A 12,965-nucleotide genomic window follows, 5' to 3' on the forward strand; every position below is an offset into this window, starting at 1 on the left:
CGACAGCAGCAATATGTAAGGGATTAATCTGGACTTTATACAGCGATTGGCCAGTGAAAGTTAAAAATGGTAAAAAAGTATCCCAGACAAATTTCTGACCAATCACAGAACACCTGCGTATTGTTCGGTGCACTTTAGCTGTTGCAATGTGAAACTAGCTGAACCCTACTGTAAAAATTGGAATATTACAAAAACACAAACTCTGGTGTGAATTTCAGAGAACAAACTAGGTGTTAAAACAGTCTATGAAATTGCAACGAACCAACACGTTTATAATCCTGTACACAGGTCTAATCCATTTATACTTCTGTTTACATGCACACCACCATAATCTAACTTTACAATGTGAAGCGCACAATCTAAACATTTACATGCTCAAATCTATCTATCTTGTTATCCAGCAATGTTTAAATCAGGCTAAGCTTAGCTCCACCAAGACCTCAGTTGGACTATGGTATACCATTCTGTTTACATTGTCATAGCTTAGTTAGGCTATTAGTGTCAATTAGACGAATACAGAACCATTGGTGCACCAGTATAATCTGCCAAGAGAGTCAAAAAGATGTGGTGGTTAGTTTCATGTGTCTTGAAGGATGCATGTGTTGACTTAAGCTTGAAAGTATTATGTGATGGGGAGACTTAACGTGAGTGGGAATTGGACATAAAAAAAAATAATAAAAATTTGATTTTGATCTGACTATTTTTATCACAGTTATATGGCTTTGGCTTGGATATGTATCCAATCTAGGAGCATGTGAGAAACTGGCTCAAATCTAATTTGAAAATGTCCTGTTTTGAACACATATTCTTTGACACATTTAGAGAAAAAAATGGATTTGTGCCTCTTCAGTCTCAACTTTTTTTAAATGTATTTATTGAATAGTCCCAGCCAGTGTTGTCTCACTACGTCCTGCTCTAGTCTGTGGAGGTTTAAGTGGGATTCTGCTGGAGAGCTGGACTGAAGCCTGACGGAATGACCCTTTTTGCACTCTTCCATGAGCGAGGAGCTTGACAGAAACTCATTAATTATTTCAGGCAGGGCAGCATCATGCAGGCTTCACGTTCAGATGCCTGCCACCTGCCTACTTAAGCTGAAAAATCATTAGTCTCTTAACGCTACTGTTCTCCTCATCACTGGGAGAATACTGCTTCATCCACCACTGTTACAGCCCATTTTGCAGTGGAGAGGAGAGAAAAACATATGGGGGGGTTATTGGTTGGTAGCTTGGCTGCTGAGAGGAGGAGCTTTGGTGGGATATGCAGCCTCCCGTTGCCCTAATTTCTGGTCATTTGGCCTGCTTTGAGCACATAGGGAATTTGTGGGTGTGAGAATCATCAGAGTTTGCTGTCGTGTCCAGACACTGTTGCTGACACATGAATACCCGTAATCTGGAATGTCAGGGGGAAGAGAGGTGAAAGCGAGAAATCTGATATAGGGTCTTGGTTCAGCAGAGAAATTCAGGCTCTACTGACGTAGCTTAAAGACTTTGTAGTCTGTGAAGGCCACCTAAAGGACATTTGCGGGTTTACGTGTGTGTTTTCAGGACAGTGAGGTGGCTTTAGATAGGAAAAAAGGCTGAGTGGTGTTTTGAACCATGTCTTGACAGTCTTGACCTGTTTTTCCAACGTAATGGTGTTGCATTACATTCAGTTCCAGCTTAGTGAGTCTTAAGATTGAGTCCTTTTGCAGTTCAAACTGCTGTGACATTCTGCTGGGGCGGCTCGGCTTTGTCCTTGGCCACAGACTGTGTTAGATATCTCTACATGCATGCATGCGGTGCTAATGGCACCCAAGCAGAGGAAGCACAAATCAGATGACATTGCTCTGTCAGGGTAAAATCATATTAATTAATCTGAGACAGATTGTACTGAGGGACATTTTACAGATATACAATGTTTATGTTGTGGTGCGTGGAATTTTTTAAAATGTTGCCACTATCTAATTTCAGTGGACATCCAAAAAATCTATTCTTAAGGTAGTACCTTCTTGTTTAGATTTCAGTTCAGTGCTAAATAGTGTTCTAAGTTATTTTACAGTCTCTCAGAACAACGTGTAAAAGTACCTAAAGAATGTTTTTTCAGCATATTATCAATCAAACCTTGTTCTAGTTACTAATGAGCTCATTCATACTGTTCTTTCTTTGTCTTTGGAGTTTTCAAGTTTTTGGAGCTGCTAAACGTTGCTTAAACCTGATGAATGCAAGTCTTTAGGAGCAACTAACTAAGTTCCTTCAGACATTCAAGCAACACAAGAGCATAGTGTTCAGTCATTATGTTATGAAGGTGTGCATTCCATGTGTTAAAATTTTATACGTTCAGTAATAGTAATGGAGATTCCATCAGTTTTACAAGAGATTGCTGCTGTGGCTTTTCTGTGCAGCTACCATCCTACAGCCTGAAGGCTGTGTAACCATCAGATGAATAAATAGCTAAATAACCCTTCAGTTGTATTGATTTTGTATAAATGTATTTAATTTATATTATGTATTATTATGCAATATAATAATATGCAAAGCATAATATACAGTTCATGCAAAAGTCAGAGACCACACTTTAATCATTCAATTTCCAGTCAAAATGGCCACTAACATAAGTACAACTTATGAATTATTCATGATATTCATGAAGACATTTATGGGGAGATCAAATATTATAATAATCCACTTGAATAAGGAAGGGTAAAGTCAAAGGATCAGTCTTTCATCCGATCTAAAAAAAAATCCACAGGTGTTTCTGTCCATCCTTCCACTGTAAGAAGACAACTCGATGCTATGGGTCTGAAAGGATGTGTAGCTGTCAAGAAGCCCTTACTGAGAAAAGGAAACAGACAAAAAAGAAGAACATTTGCAAATCAAACAAAGAAGCTGCAGGTGTTCATAAAAAAAGATTGACCACTCCTGAGTCCAGACTTCAACATCATTGAATGTGTTTGGGATTACTTGGATTGTAAGCAGAAAATGCAACCAATGTCTAAGACTGAACTTTGGAGATGTGAAAAAATGTTTTGCTTATTTCTTTCTGAAACAAGGAATACAGGCTAGATGTGGCACAATCAACAATTAAAAATGACGTGAAGAACCAGAAGAGTGTATCTGAAGGGTTAATAAGAGCAGATGAGGAAGAGGTGATTAGACTTTATAAAGGAAGAGTGCTCAGATCCTGCTGCTGTGATCATGTCTATGAAAAATGGTATCAGTGAATTCATTTTGCCATAGAAAAGTAGAAAAAGGGGTTTGATTGCCCCAGTGTTGAATTATCCTTTAAACTACACAGTACATCAATGTGGCATGACAGATGAGTTGTGTTTCTTAGTGTGGCAATGTGCCAGGGCTGACTGCGAAGACCTCAAGATGCTATTGCAATACAAACTTAATTTAAAAGCAGTGGCTTCTTGTTGGATATCACTGTGTTGACACCTCACTGAGAGTAGCAAGCAGACTGGGATGTTGTTTTCTGACACATTCATTGTTCATCGCTGCATATACCCTTCTAGGTCTCACTCCTTGCAGCAATTGAAATTGATCTCCTGGTTAATCGACATCAAATTGGTTGAAGTGGACCTTTTTTCACCCAGCTCATCAAGGCTGTTTGATTCAATTTCTCCGCCGACTCCCTAGGGGGACGTTTCACAGTTACCAAAAGCTATCCTGTGTCCTGTGATCCATACATGCTGGAAAGCTCAGTGATAGGCTTCCCTCTGCAGGAAAAGGCTTTGCAAATGTTATAGCTATTTACACTGGATCAAACCATTGCTCTGTTTGGAGACTTGAACCCAAACCACAATACTTGAACGTGTATGATATATGCAGTAACACTGACTCTATGTTCTTTATTAGCTATATGTACTAGACATGGCATCACAGAGTCTGGGGACATCCACAAGGAATTTGAGGTTAAATGTTGGTGGGAATGTAGATTTATTAGGGTAGGATCAAAATGAGAGTGAAATTTATAAACAAGTGGTTTACTTTTGCTCCAACCCAAGTTGCAACACAGTAATGAAGGAAAAATGTGGACTGTCTGGGGGCCCTGAGGACCGCATTGAGGAACTAAATCAATCCAATACTGACAATATCTGACAGACAATAAACCTGTCACTAGCCCACAGATGTAAGGTAAGTTAGCATGGTTGAAAATTAGTTTCATTCTCTAACAGAAGTGTTTCTCTAGTTAGCTTGTTTTGCTTGTGTTATCAGTTGTGCTCTGGACATTCAAAGAGCCAGACCTGAGGAATTTGGTGGCAGGTTTCAGAGAGGGGCTCTTGTTTGCAGCAAATTGTGGTAAAGTTTAACAGGGTGTCCCAGATGTTTCCTCAGTCTTTGGAGGCCCTCATATTCCAACAACGACATGTAAATAGAAAAAAAAATTAGAAGCGAGATTAAACATTATTTCATGTGTTTGTCTTTGTGTTTATGTTATGCAGGACTTTAGTACATATTTTTGTTTTAAAAGATATCAAATTTAGTCTTGTGCAATGTGCTTTTGTGTCTAGATCCATGACCATTTCTGTGTCAAATTTGAAGATTTTTGTGTAAGATTTGAATCACGATTTTTTCACTTTTTCTTTCAAGCCGAGTCATATTCGCAAAAACAGAAGTTGTCCTACACATGGTAGGAAAAACACTGATATCCCATTTTAATGGCAAGATCCAATTAACCAAAAATAACTGAAAACAGAAAATGTACCTGAAAACAACATTTAGTTGTTTCCTCATTTCTGTATTTGTAAAGTAATTTTTACATTGAGAGCTCATCTGATATTTACATCTGTAGTGGATTGTCCCTAGTATTTGACCCATCTCAAGCTTTGTGGTCTGAAGCCCCCAAGTAATCCTTCCCAGAATGCATGTGAAGGCAATATCAAAGTTAAGTTATTACTTTGAGGTGGACAAAACCAAAATGCTTACATGGGTTGTTATTAGTCCATTTTAGTGCTGTTTACATGCATGCCAGCATAATGTGATTAAGCCTAAAATGAGCAGGGCCTGCCAGCGGGCCCAAAGTTTAATTACACACTTAGGGCTTAAACTACAACATCATGGCTTTTGGCACAGATTTTCCTGGTCTTTTTAATAATAATGGGAAAATCAGCATTCGTTTGACCTTCTATGTAAATATCTTATAATGTCTACTTTTGTTAAAATGTTTAACACTTTCAACACTCATTATGTGTGGAGTGATTAAAGCATTCACTCCAGCTTTTTTTCAAATGTTGTGTCCAATGTCAGCCTGATCCTTAGGTTGAGAAATGAAACTTGAATGATGCTGTTCACATGATCATATCCTTGTTAGACTAGCCATCGTAGACTAAAATCAAACCATTAGTGTGCATATAAGCATGGTAATTGCGTCCAAATCTTTGCACTGTCTGAGACCCTTTTGTACCATGGCGATCTATAATCTCCACTCCTTTAAAAATGCTGTTATTTATGTCCCCGTGTTGCAAGGATTTATTTACCTCCTCTTTGCTTTTCACAGAAATCTTATCTTTCCTAAATTGTTTTTAGACTCATCCACAAGAAAAGTAGATCAAACTGTGTTTTGCTTACTGTAAGATTTAGGCAGCTTAGGTTGCTTGTGTTTGCTGTGACCTAAGCCTCTGGCCCGACTGTCATTGTTTGTGATCATGTCTGGCTTTTCCCAGCAGTGATCAATGCCTTCATGAGCCTTTTGGCTTGCAGATCTTTATCTCTGTACCAGATATGAATATGCAGCGCCCTCTTATTGCTTCTTTGGCATTGCTGGTGCCGTCAGTCTCAAAATCATATAGCTTCAGTGATGAGTGTTTTCAATCAGACAGTGCTGTGTTATTACAGCTTGCTTAATTGCTAGTTTAGATACACATCATAGTAGATTATGATTGTATTTTCAATGTTAATACCAAAATATTGTATTAGGTAATTTTCTTATTTGTGAAAAGTTTAGAGATACACTTTTTCTGTCTGCATCAATGTCAAATGACAATAGCAGAGTATACTGTATTGTAAATTGTTTACTGTGTATGTATTACATTGTATGTTTGTGTGTATTGTGTTACAACAGAGTTGAATTACATCTTGTTGCACTAGATATAATTGTATGTGGCAATAAAAGAATCAATCAATCAATCAATCAATCAATCAATCATAGCGAAAAGGTAAAGGATGGTTTTCTTGTCATGTCGTAATAAAGTGTTTCAACTTCTACTTACCAACACAAACACAGTACGGATTAAAAGCGCACAATCTGCACTTTGAAGAGAATTCCTCTGTTAGTTTCATTGAGAAAAAGTAGCCTCTTTCTGCATTGACCCCCTAGTGGCCAATCCAGCAACCAAATTAAATGCCAAATAGAAATATATATAATTTTAACAAACTAAAAAAAAAATATTTTAGGTCCCTGTAACTCTTTTATGAAGTCAGCCAGGACACTGCTGGCTCAATGTTGTGACTCAGTGTTGAGCTGCTAGTGAGCAATGAGAGGAAAAGGGGAGGAGTGAGAACCCCCTGCTGTGAAAACTATTCACGCATCAAGCTTTTAAGCTTTCTTGACATCAAAAATTGCCTGTATAAATGTTGACGTGCCTGCTCACCTACCAAGATGGAACTTCAGTTCGCTTCCAGTTTTGTAAATTATACACATTTCCTTATAAATACACTCCATCAACATTATTGAAGAAAATAATGCACAGTTCAGCTGTGGAGCTGTTGTTATAAAGGTTAATATAAAATTACAACATGCATTTGTTCCCACCAGAAACAACAATGCCATTACTTTCAAAGTGTAAGCCAAATTTCATGGAATAAAACAGTTTCTCTGACTTAATTATCATCATAGTAAATAGCATCTGATAATTAGCTTTTTACCATTAAGCAAATTTAAAGAAGTTTTAGTGCAGCCTTTTTTCTATTCTTTTTTTTTTTCATTTTTTGTATTTTCATACCTTTACTGTGGAAAATAACCATCAATTTGTTTCATTAAATCTCTGGAGTAGCTTCCCTAGTACTGTAGATTTGTCTGATGTCCTTGTGTGGTCAGGGAGAGCCCCATCCAGTTTAGGAGAACTTTTGAAATAAAGGTAAGTCTGATAAATGGCAATTATACACCCAGGTGCATTAAAAGTCAATTTTCAGAGCAGGCAAATGGAGCCTATACTGCCACACTGCTACCATCTCTTCCAATTAAACAGTAAATGACTTATCGCCCGTTTCAAAGCATAACCTCATCAATCTGGAGTCCAAACCACATTTCCCAGGCATCCTAGTGCTTGTCGCTTCCCCTGCTGCTCCAACTCTCCCTCTGCCATCTCTCCTAATCTCCTGCCTCTAATGTCTTTCCCTGTTAATGACTTCAGAGTCTTCTAAAGAACGGTGCCGCGGGTGTCATCCATGTAATCAAAGTAACAGTGCTATTCTCTTCACTTAGGATTCCAGCGAAATGCATGTCTCCAGAAGTCCTGATCAGTCTAATGGAAGCCACAGGGATTGAAATCTGTGCTATAAAATGTTACTGAAAATGCAGTCAAATCACTCCCCTGTTTGGCATGCACTGTTGCAAGACCGGCAAGGTACCAACATTATTAAAAACAAAGGTTCCTAAATGGTTCTTGATATATGGCTCTAGAAGAAACTTTAATTGATATAGAATTTTTATTTTATGTGGCATCTTCACACTTTACAAGTGTTCTTCATATTCACATATCTAATTTATGAAAATGTTGTTTTAAAGAACCATCCATTAGGGAATCAAAAGTGGTTCTTCTACAGCATTTCTCTAAGAACACTTCATTTCTAAGAGTGAGAGGTAACAGCCTGCTACACGCTTAAAAGTAAAGATGCCTCAAGGGTTCTTTAAGCGATGCTATAGCAGAACCACTTATGGTTCCCTTACCCCAAGTTTAAAGGGTGACACTTTATTTTGAGTGGTCCTTTTAGATGAAACACTCAGCAGACTCAAAGTAACATGTCAAAAACATATGAGGGTTAGGATTAGGTTTTGGGTTGAGGTTAGGGTTAAAATTAGGTCCAGAGTTAGGGTAAGGTTTTGGGAAACGTTGGGTAAGGTTAGGTTTAGTGTAATGGAAGTAACATATTAACAACACATCTACTTAATATAAGTAATATATCAACAGAACATCTACAAGATATGTACTTCAGTGTATTCAGATGCTTCACTACTGATAATTCACTGATATGCTGTTGATGTGTTACTGATAATCTGTTGAGTCTATTGATCATCTACAAACGAACACTCCAAATAAAGTGTTACAGTTTAAAGGACCTTCACATTATGTGAAATATATTATTATTATTATTATTATTATTATTATTACTTCTGGCGACCATGTGGATAGTGCTTCTCCAGAACATCCTGTCTTCTGTTGGGGTCTTCAGGCTTCTGATTGTGTCCATCCATTTTATACCTGGTTGTCCTCTTCCTCTTTTACCCTCAACTGTCCATGTCCTTTTCCATGATTGATTCTTCTCATAATATGTCTATAATAAGGTCAGTGTGGTCAGAAACATTGAGCGAGAGTTTATGCTTGGCATGGTCATGGATCACGGTCACTGTCATGGATTTTGTTTGTTTATTTGTTTGCTCCTTTTATTTTCTTTGCTGTCCATGTTACTCTTAACAGTCTTCACCATCATTAAATTTCAAAGTCATCAATACTTTTCCTGTCCTGCTTTTTCTTACTGTCAAGACTTCACATCGTTCACATGCTTGCAGTGCCAGTCAATTGTTTGGACACACCTTCTCATTCAATGGTTTTTCTTTATTTTTCTATTGTTTTCTACATTGTAGATTAATACTGAACACATCAAAACTATAAAGGAACACATATGGAATTATGTAGTGAACAAAAAACGTGTTCAACATACCAGAATGTAGTTGCTGTCCAAAGAAAAACAAGTATCTCCTAAATAGTCATTTTACAGGAGAAGGCAAAAACACTCTTACCTTTCAATGTAAGTTAATGTAAAGAGATTTTATTCTAAATGATTTTAGAGCATTTCTATTGGTCCATTCATCATGAAATTTTCACACAATGTAAAGGACAGCTGGTGTTTTGAAATGATGTAGAAAAATAAAATCGACAAAAATGGGAATACATGGTTTTCTTCGGAAAGCGATATGTTTTATACTTTAGATTCTTCAAAGTAGCCACCTTTTGCTTTGATGACAGCTTTACACACTCTTGGCATTCTCTCAATCAGCTTCATTAGGTGGTCACCTGGAATGGTAGAAAAGTAGGCTAATAGGGCTATTCACTGTATAGAACTGTGTACCAACTCTACCTCCGCACAACACAAATGATGGTCTCAAACACATTAAGAAGGCAAGTAATTCCACAGATTAACTCTTTATGAGGCACACCTGTTAACTGAAAACCATTCCAGGTGACTTCCTCATGAAGCTGATTGAGAGAATGCTAAGAGTGTGCAAAGCTGTCATCAAAGCTAAAGATGGCTACTTTGAAGAATCTGAAGTTTAAAACATATTCCGGTTTGTTTACTACATAATTCAGTATGTGTTCCTTCATAGAAAATGAACCTACACATAGAAAATACATACATTTAAAGATCTTTTCAAGCTCCTTCATCCTTGTTCTGCTGGATGCTGTTCTGTGTCATATTTGTGTATTTCTCGACTGCTGGATCCTTTGTTGTTAATAATTGATCCAAGCAGGTAACAGCTGTCCAGCACCTCTACATGCAAAGGTTCTATACCCTTTTCTGGCTTGGATGCACAGTTCTAGGGAAAAAAATCTAGATCTGTTATTGAAGATTTACATTATGTGGAGTTTTTTTTAAGTTTTTTAGTTTTTCAAAGTTTTTTTTAGTTTTTTTAAAGGTTTTTCAAACTCACATCTCATTAATCAACATTTTATTTAGATTCTTACTCTATCACAAATGGTGGCGCTATTAGTTTATCACTAAAGGGAGTCAGAGACACATGAAGAAATCACTCCTATGCTGTTATGAAATACCTGCAGATGAGCAATATTGATCACAGTGAAATGCTGTGTCATTCTTTTTCATTCTTGGAAAGTAAGCACAGGTGCTTCTCACGTCTTAGGCCATCTGCAGCGCTCTGTTTGTTTATCAGAAGCGGATAGGAGGAGCGAAACTCATCCTGAGGTGAGGCTGCTCTTTGGAGTCAGTGAACACAAAAATTGGATTCACATAGATAAGTCAATCTAGAGGCTGGATAGTTTTATTGTTGACCTATGAGAGTTATAGTGAGGAGATGCCGATTCACTGTTTCTGTTAATGTTGTAGGGAAAGGTTTTTACTGATGAGTGTTCATTGCTTCTTAATACTTGCTGATTTCTGGTGTCATTAAAGAGCTCGGAAACACTGGAATGAAAAAAATCATTTAAATGACTTTTAAATGATCAAGGATTGCTTAGTTTTTGCAAATTTTCCCAATTACAACTGGAATCTCTTCTTTTGTCTGTGTTTACATAATATTCATCTTGTTCAAAGCTTTTAAAGCATATTTTAAACTCAAACTCTACAATTCACTGCAATTTTGCAAACCTCCAGGAAAACATAATGAGGACTTCCCAAAGACACCATAATGCAATAAAGGGTTTCTTTTTTTTCCCAGTATAAAACTCTATAAGGTAATTGCAATGGCAAACTCAATGGAGTGTGTTTATCTTGCCTCTCCACCCTGGGATTTGTGGGAAAATTCACCTTGTGCTTAATCTCGTGGGCACTGGTGCATAGAGGAAGGGGAGAAAGTATTAAAAGGCAATATTTGAATACATTTTTAATCAAAAGAGGAGCAGATATGGATGCTGTTGAAGGGAGAGCTTCCTCTTCCTCTTCTACTGTAAATAAACCTCTGGGATGATGGAGGGAAAGAGAGATAGTAGGATACAGAAATGACACTCACTGCAGCCACAGCCGGTTAAAGACCTGCTAAAACATTCAAGTGGTTACAGCCTAAATAGCCTGTACATGCTGTAATGCTTTAGAAATGAAGCACAGTGACATCTAGACAGCTTCTCATGATTGCATGTATTTACAGTTCATGTTTGTAGTCTGACAGTAATAAATGTAGAGTGACTTTAAGCCAGTATGAATCTGCAGTGTGTGTAGGTTGTACAGCCTAACAATAATAATTGCAGAGTGATTTTAATCTAGCATGAATCTATAGTGTGTTTATTGTTTTTCAGTCTAACAGTAGTAAGTGTGTAGTGATTTTAATCCACTATGATTCTACGGTGTGTGTACAGTTTGTTCAGTCTGACAGTAATAATTGTGGAGTGATTTTAGTCCACTATGATTCTACGGTGTGTAGTTTTAACACTGTGGAGTTGTATAGTTGGCTAATCCTGATGCTCCCTCAGTAACAGACATCTTGGTTCAATCAACCTCATATTCAGGCAATTACAATATCTGATAATAGTCATGGCTCTGCACTGTTTTGTTATTGTTATTGAATGTGTCCTGTAGTCTGATGCTGAAGTGAACCTAAGTACTGTGACCTTTCAATCTGGCCTATTGGAAATTACACAAATAGGTCCACTTTAACTCTTACAAATATTCCAAACTCAAACTATATCTTAAAAAGTATTTTTAATAAATATCACATTGTCTATTTATTATGCAATGCTCACAAAATTTAATCAGTTCCACTTTTTTGTTTTAGTGCTTATGTGTGTGACATGTATGAACATGTAGCAGCTTGATGAATATTGTCACATTTCAAAGCTACCTAATTACCTAATCCAGTGGTTCTCAAACCTGGATCTGGAGTACCACTGTCCCACCATTTTAGAACTTCTCCTGCTCCCAACACACCCGATGCAACTAATGAACTCATTAACAGGCCTTCTCTAAGTTGAACTAAGTGTGTTAGAGCAGAGAAGACACTACAACATGCAGTGCAGTGGTAATCCAGGACCAGGACTGAGAACTACTGACTTAATGAAAGAAGTGAAAGAGCAACATAATAAAATATCTAATAAAATACAAATATCTTTCCTGCTTGGGCAAGTGTCTCTAATTAACTGCAAGATTTGAGTTTGTATGAAGTATAGATGTTTTATAGGTCAATTAGATCATTGTTTTAGATAAATCACATGGAATTTATAATAGCTCCAGAGTTGGGATCTCAGATTAATGCAATGGGAAAGGGGCAATAACATTTTTAATTAAACATTAATGGAACAGTTAGAACATCACAGTGTTTTTCTGCGAGCTGCAAATTCGAAATGTTCAAAAAGGATAAGCAGAAAATGCTCATTTCTATCAGACACTTCCTCGCATGGAAAATGTCTCCATGTTTGGGCCAAAAAGTGTCTAGAATACTCCTGACTCTACCTGCTTAAGCAAGGCTGATCCAACCCTAAAGCTGAGCATATTTCCCATCTGCTATTAGTTTTGCCTACAGGACAGAAGAGAATGTAGATATCAAGTTCCAGTAAGATATTATCCCACAACTGCCAAGTTAAATTAGTTCTGAGTGCTCCCTGGACCACCCTTTACTGAGTCTCATCAATTTAAAAAATTTGACTCGTAACTTGTAACTGACTTAGTAGCTAAAATTGGCTAGTGTTACACAAATGGGAGGAAAGTGACCAGATGACAAATGACTATCTGGAAACTGATAATAACTCATTAGGTCCATCTTTGCTTTAGTCATTGGTAGCCATAATATAAAAAAACCTAGCTTTAACATAAAGACATCTGTGGTCACAGCTAAGTGTGATCAGTTATTGTACCTTTTCTCCATAGACAGACAAAGTACACAAATCTAGTACTGGGATGAAAGTACAGACACACTTGCTAAAAAATTGCTTGAGGTGAAGTAGAAGTGCTTTGTATTTCTAAAAATATTGCATTTTAATACTTTCTCCCCTTCCTTTATGTGTATGTGTACTTCAGTTAAAGTACAAAAGCACTTGCTTATAAATGCACTTAACTATCAAACCACACAGCTCTTTCCCAGCAACACAAGTCAGGGACAAA

Source organism: Colossoma macropomum, unplaced genomic scaffold, assembly GCF_904425465.1.
Source record: "Colossoma macropomum unplaced genomic scaffold, Colossoma_macropomum, whole genome shotgun sequence".
NCBI lineage: Eukaryota > Metazoa > Chordata > Actinopteri > Characiformes > Serrasalmidae > Colossoma > Colossoma macropomum.